The sequence below is a fragment of the Macaca mulatta genome, chromosome 3 (assembly GCF_049350105.2).
Source record: "Macaca mulatta isolate MMU2019108-1 chromosome 3, T2T-MMU8v2.0, whole genome shotgun sequence".
NCBI classification, from domain to species: domain Eukaryota; kingdom Metazoa; phylum Chordata; class Mammalia; order Primates; family Cercopithecidae; genus Macaca; species Macaca mulatta.
In genome coordinates this window covers 161,161,888-161,167,887 of record NC_133408.1, presented here as the reverse complement: position 1 = coordinate 161,167,887, position 6,000 = coordinate 161,161,888, and the positions used below count along the sequence as shown (strand labels likewise).

Here is a 6,000-nt window from a genome sequence, read left to right as displayed (position 1 = left end):
GTTTGTTTGGAGCTGCATGAAGCTAGGCTGGAATTCCAGCTTCATAATTTACTACCTTGTATTTTTGAGCAAGATATTTAAACTCAATTTTGGAGTCTTAGTTTTTTGATTTAAGTAATACACAAATAGCATAATATTGGTGCAAGGAAAACAATGAGAATTCATTTCATGCTTTCTCCCCTGACCACAGATACAAACTCCAGAATTCATAGTTATTGTTAGTGTGTTTTATATTTTTGGAGGAAAGCCAAAATTTGGTAGAATATCAATTCTATATTAACGCACTATAGTCAAACTCTACTGTTAAATACAATTTAATTTCTGCAACCACTGATGATCCCAATATTCTATCAAATAATATATAATATTCATTATTTTAGAATATGGATCTGAATTATGAAATAATTTTGCATTCTCGGGTCTTGTATAGTAAGATTTGAATTAACTTCCCAATTATCAACACAATTGTGGGAAAATGTCCTGAGAAAAAACATTTCTAACTATTGTGTAGTCATAATTTTAAAAATAAACGTGACTTGGAAAATGCAAGAACTACTTTTCTTCTTGCGTGGTGCATTAAAGGTGATCAGAATTCTAACGACGCTGGACAGTAGGATTTTCAGAATCAGTTTCCTAGGATTCAAGAAGTCAAACGGCAAACAACCCAAGGTCCTTGGTGGATCTGACCATCTCAGGTATCTCAAGATATCTAAGATGACCTAGCTGGCGCATCTCTGAGATGGGTGGGTCATTTAAAATGTTCTGCTCTTGAGGCTGAGATTTTGTGCGTGTGAATGGTGGGGAGAAAGCAGTGACACATTTTTCTTCCTCTCGTAGTGCCACCCGGCGCAGGGCTACCGCCGCGGCAGCTCCCACGTGGCAAGTTCAGATTGTGCAGCGCCGGGCCGGGGGCGGCGGGCGGGACCGCAGACCCCTCCCTCCGCTCTCCGGCGCTTCCCTCCGGCAGGCCCGGCCGCCCACTTGGTCCTCCACCGCCAGGGGGCGGGCGCGGCTTCCAGGCGGCGGGGGCCCATTGGTCGCGGCGGGGAAGCGTGGGAGGAGGCCCAGCGGCGAGCTGGCTTTCTCCTGGTCACTCGCGGGGGTGAGGGGCAGCAGGAGGAGTCCGAGAGGAAGCGGAGTCGCGAGCTGGAGGCGGCGGTTCCCGTCGGCCTCCGGCAGGACTGAGTGCTGGGAGGCCGGAAGGCGGGCGCGTACGGCGGAGAGGCGGGAGGGAGGCCGGTGAGACGGCTGGGAAGCGAACGGAGCCGGGGCTCAGGTTCGGGGAGGGATGGAGGAGGGCGGGGGAGGGGGACGCCCACCTACGTCCTCAGCCTCCGCGCACTCTGCGGTCGCCGGCCGGGGGCGGGCCCCGGGGCCCGGCCGCGTCGTCACGGCGTGTCCGGCTGTTGGGGAGGGCGCAGGCGGGACCGGGGTCCCGAAGAGCCGCTGGCCGGGGTTCTCCGCCGCCGCCCCGGCATGGGCATCCCCGGGCTCCGCGGAGACGGGGCGGCGTCTGCACCTGGCGCTGGCTCTGGGCGCCCCGGCCTGGGGCGGGCACCTGGGTCGCGTCTTCCCCGGGTTGGCGGTGGCTCAAGCCCCCTGCAGCGTGTAGGCTGAGAGCTCCGAGAGGCGGAGACGGAGTTGAGTGTTGCATTTCAACTCCGTAGGGGGCCGTTTTGACTCACTTGTAAAGTTTTAGTGTCCCCTATACTAGAGGTACTTTTGGTTTTTTACAACCTATCCAGCCCTTTGATGTTCGTTGTCTTTTCTTTTTCTTCCCATTTGTTTGCTACTGCTCTCACAGCTCGGGACCACGGATGATTAGTGGCCCTAGATCTGAGTATGTGAGTGACGGACTGGCAATTTGAGATTGAGAGCTCCAGCTGTTTTGCTTGTGGGAGGGGCGGTTTCCATCATCCTCTACCTTTTTTTTTTTTTTTTAAGAAAAAATGTTATTGCCTATAATACAGAACTGCTGTCTAATTGATAGGACTTTTCCTTTGTTTCTTTTTGGCCAACATGGTGAAACCCCGTCTCTACTAAAAAATACAAAAATTAGCCAGGTGTATGTATCCATATATATGTATGTATCCAATATATATGTATGTATCCATATATATATGTATGTATCCATATATATGTATGTATCCATATATATGTATGTATCCATCCATATATGTATGTATCCATATAGATGTATCCATATATGTATGTATCCATATAGATGTATCCATATGTATGTATCCATATGTATGTATCCATATATGTATGTATCCATATATATGGATACAATGACATAAATAATATTAGATTGCCTACTGTGTACTAGGCACTGCCAAATGGTTTCATGTGCTCATTTATTCTCACAACAGCTCAGTGAATAAGTCCCTTTATCTTCCCCAGTTTTACAGATGGAAATATGAATTCCCAGAGTGTAAAGGTCGATGCTGATAGCAGAGGCCCAGACCCTTTGGACTTGTGGCCAACTTGCAGTTACATTTGTAACTTACAGAGTACCAGCAGATCTCCATTGAATTTAGAAAATAAAAGTTAATCACTTATTGAAAGCCATTTAACAAGAAATTGGCAGAATCAGCAAATCAGCATCCGGTTTTGGTCACTTCATTGACCTGTACCTCTTTCTGGAGGCTGCTAGTAGTCTCTTGTGTTTCTTGGCTGTTTACCAATTAAGTCACAAGGTTTTCAGTTTTATACAGGTGTTAGAAGCTTTGTTTCACAGATTCTTGTAATGTTTTCTCAGCTCAATAAAGACTAGCATTTCTTCATAGGAAGAAATAGGAAGAGTTGGAACCAATAAAAGGAGTTCAGTCCAGCGATTCTCAACCTGAGATTGAGTCCAGCGATTCTCAATCTGAATTACCAATGGGAACTTTGTAAGAAGGACATAGGACAGGTTTCTCAAAATCCTCATTGTAAGGGGCTTCTGTTTCAAAAGGGAGTAAAAATAAGATACTACTGGCTTAAAGTGACTTTAAAAATAAACTTAATGGATGTTTTGTTACAATTACAAAGTTTTAATATGGATTGCTGCCTTAAGCATTGCCAACTAATCTTTCATAATTTATGAAGATACATTAAAAAGGAAAAGGAAATTGGAAAACAGATTCAAAAGGCTAAGAGGCTATGGAATGGCAAAAAGTAATGTTCCCTGTGGGGGTATCGTAAGACTCATATATTTTTCACCATATATTTTAGGTTTTAAATGATTCATCTCATTTTTCAAAAATTTTTATACTCTTAAAAATATTGGAGTGCCTACCATGTGCCAGTAATTATAGATATCATGGATACTCTGAATAAGACAGCCTGGGCACTCACAAAGCTACTTTATTTTTTCTGAGGGAGTTTATGTTGTTTTTTGTTTTTTGTTTTTCACAGTTTTATACCCATTTCTTAAAGCTGAAAGGTACAAGACCCAAATAGCAAAAGATTTTTATGTTAGCTCTGAGCTAGATAGATTTTTGTGAGACCTTGATACAGTAGAAAAGTTTGTCTTGAATTTAGTCCAGAAGCATCTCTGTTATTGGGACCAGATGATCAGGATTTGAAGCATTGGTTCTGTATTTAGTTATTTCAAGAGTGGCATTGACTAAATTACCTAATATCATGCAGTACTTTATTAATCTGATTGAGTAGACTGAACCAGGTAATTTCCCCAAATCTTTAAAGTTTTAAAAGATTTTGTACTTTCTTTTAATGCAATTTGAGACACAATCAGCTGTCTTCCTCTCGGAGGAGGAAATTATGTGTTGTAATACCCCTACGCCTCTCCGGTGTACCCATTAATATTCTTTCATTTTCTTCTCCATTGGCCTGCTCCATTTGATTGAAGCTGTTTTTATATTTCCGTTATTTTTAATCTAATTTTGAAAATCTGCTATTCATGATTTTTCCAACTCCAGTGAGTTTTTTTTTTTCCAATTTTCTTTCTTAAATTAAATTCCTATAACAGAATTTTTCATTTTATTACATTATTTACAAAGACAGGGTACCCCACTCTTCTGCAGACTAGAGTGCAGTGGTGTCATCCTAACTCACTGCAGCCTTGAACTCCACCTTAGCCTGTGGATTATCTAGGTTTACAGGCATGTGCCACCACACACGACTAATTTTTTAATTTTTTTTTTTCTTAAAAGACAGGATCTTACTATTTTGCACAGGCTGGCCAAATCTGCCCTCAAGCAATCCTTCCACCTCAGCCTCCAAAAGCTCTGGGATACAGACATGAGCCCCTATGCCTGGCCAAATTTTCCATTTTAAAGTGTGGCGTTTAGCACGTTCACAGTTTTATGAACCATCACGTTTCTAAAACATTTTCATCACCGCAAAAGGAAACCCCATATTCATTAAGCGGTTGCTCTTCATTCCCTTCTCCCTACCAATCCTCGGCAACCACTCATCTGCTTTCTGCCTCTATTAATTTATCTATGATGGGTTTTCCTAAAAATTGAATAATTCAATATTTGTTCTTTTGTGTCTGGCTTCTTTCACTTAGCATATTTTAGAGGTTCATCCTCTAAATCAGTAGCAGGTATCAGTACTCCATTACTTTTTATGGGTAATATTCCATTGTGTATTCCATTCATATACACCATTACATGTATATCATTTCATTGGTATGTACTGCATTTTGTTTATTCATTTGTTGAGTTTTTGTGTGCTGTTGAGAAAGTTATATGAACATCTCTAAATTGATTTTTGTCATAATCTCTACAAGGCTTGCTAACGTATTGTTACGGTATCAGGTGTGCTACCTAACATACCATTCATTACCTGCAGTTAAGTGATTATTAAATGAGTTTTGAAGGACACAAGGTCAACAAAAATGGATTTTTAAGTTGGTTCAGTTGATACGTGGTGTGGTTTGGTTCTGTGTCCCCACTCAAATCTCATCTCAAATTGTAATCCCCGTGTGTTGAGGGAGGGAAGTGATTGCATCTTGGGGGCAGCTTCCCCCATGTTGTTCTCGTGATAGTGAGTTTTTAAGAGATCTGATCGTTTTATAAATGGCAGTTTTTCCTGCACTCTCACTTTTCTGTCTCCTGCTGCCTTGTGAAAAAGGTGTTTGCTTCCCTTTAGCCTTCCACCATGATTGTAAGTTTCCCGAGACCTCCCCAGCCATATGGAACTGAGTCAGTTAAACCTCTTTCCTTTATAAATTACCCAGTCTTTATAGCAGTGCAAAAACCGACTAATACAATACGTTTGCACAACATTTTACAGTAGAAGCATCTTACTGTCTGTTCTTTGCAGGTGTTTGCTGTTAAAGAAAGTTAAACTGAGGCACGATAAACTTTAGAGTTTATTTGAACAGTTCATGAATTGAGCAGCTCCAAACCAGATCTGGGAGCTCCACCAGGGGAATGCAGGAGGGAGGCTTTTGTAGGAGGGTCACAGATGTAAAGCAAAGAAAATATTTGATTGGCTACAGTCATACAGTTGTTTTATTTGCTCTATCATGTTGGAAAGTCCGCTAGGTGGGTAATTAGAAGTTTGTTGGATGTTTCTGATTGGTTGAGCTTAAGTTCTCTTTTTCTTTAGCATAGGCGTTTATAAGAAGTAACTTCCAATTTTGCTTGTGTTTGTGAATCAAGTAAGGTTGATGTCACTTAGGAGTCCTGATTGGTTTTGTCTGCTCAGGGATTCTTCAGGCCTGGTTTTCATTTTAATTTACTTCAGCAGTGCTAATTCTCATTCAGTTTTTGTGGTACAAATGATGTGCCAATACTGCATTTCATCCAGGGCCCTCGGGCAATGGAACCATTCTGTTTCTCTGTTTCTTCATTTGGAGGGTGTGACTGATGGAATTATGTCTATCCTGGTGCACTTAAATTCTGCAGACTACTTAAAAACAGCATAAGTAGAGTGGATACCTAAGGGAATTCTTAAACATTTAGAACAGGAACCTGTAACTTCTCATCTAGTATAATGTAAAATAGTTACATGAGATGAAGATAGCAGTTCTACTGTGTTTAAATG

General features: G+C 41.8%; 1 protein-coding gene across 2 annotated transcripts in view; it reads left to right on the top strand.

Annotated features, from left to right (window-relative positions):
* The first annotated feature begins 1,023 nt into the window (after nucleotides 1–1,023).
* FAM3C (FAM3 metabolism regulating signaling molecule C) overlaps nucleotides 1,024–6,000 on the top strand; it is a 47,208-nt gene continuing 42,231 nt past the window's right edge. The window contains 1 exon segment of one of the 2 annotated variants that reach the window (NM_001266245.1): nucleotides 1,024–1,239. The gene's annotated coding sequence lies outside the window, so the exon portion shown is untranslated. 2 annotated transcript variants of the gene reach the window in all.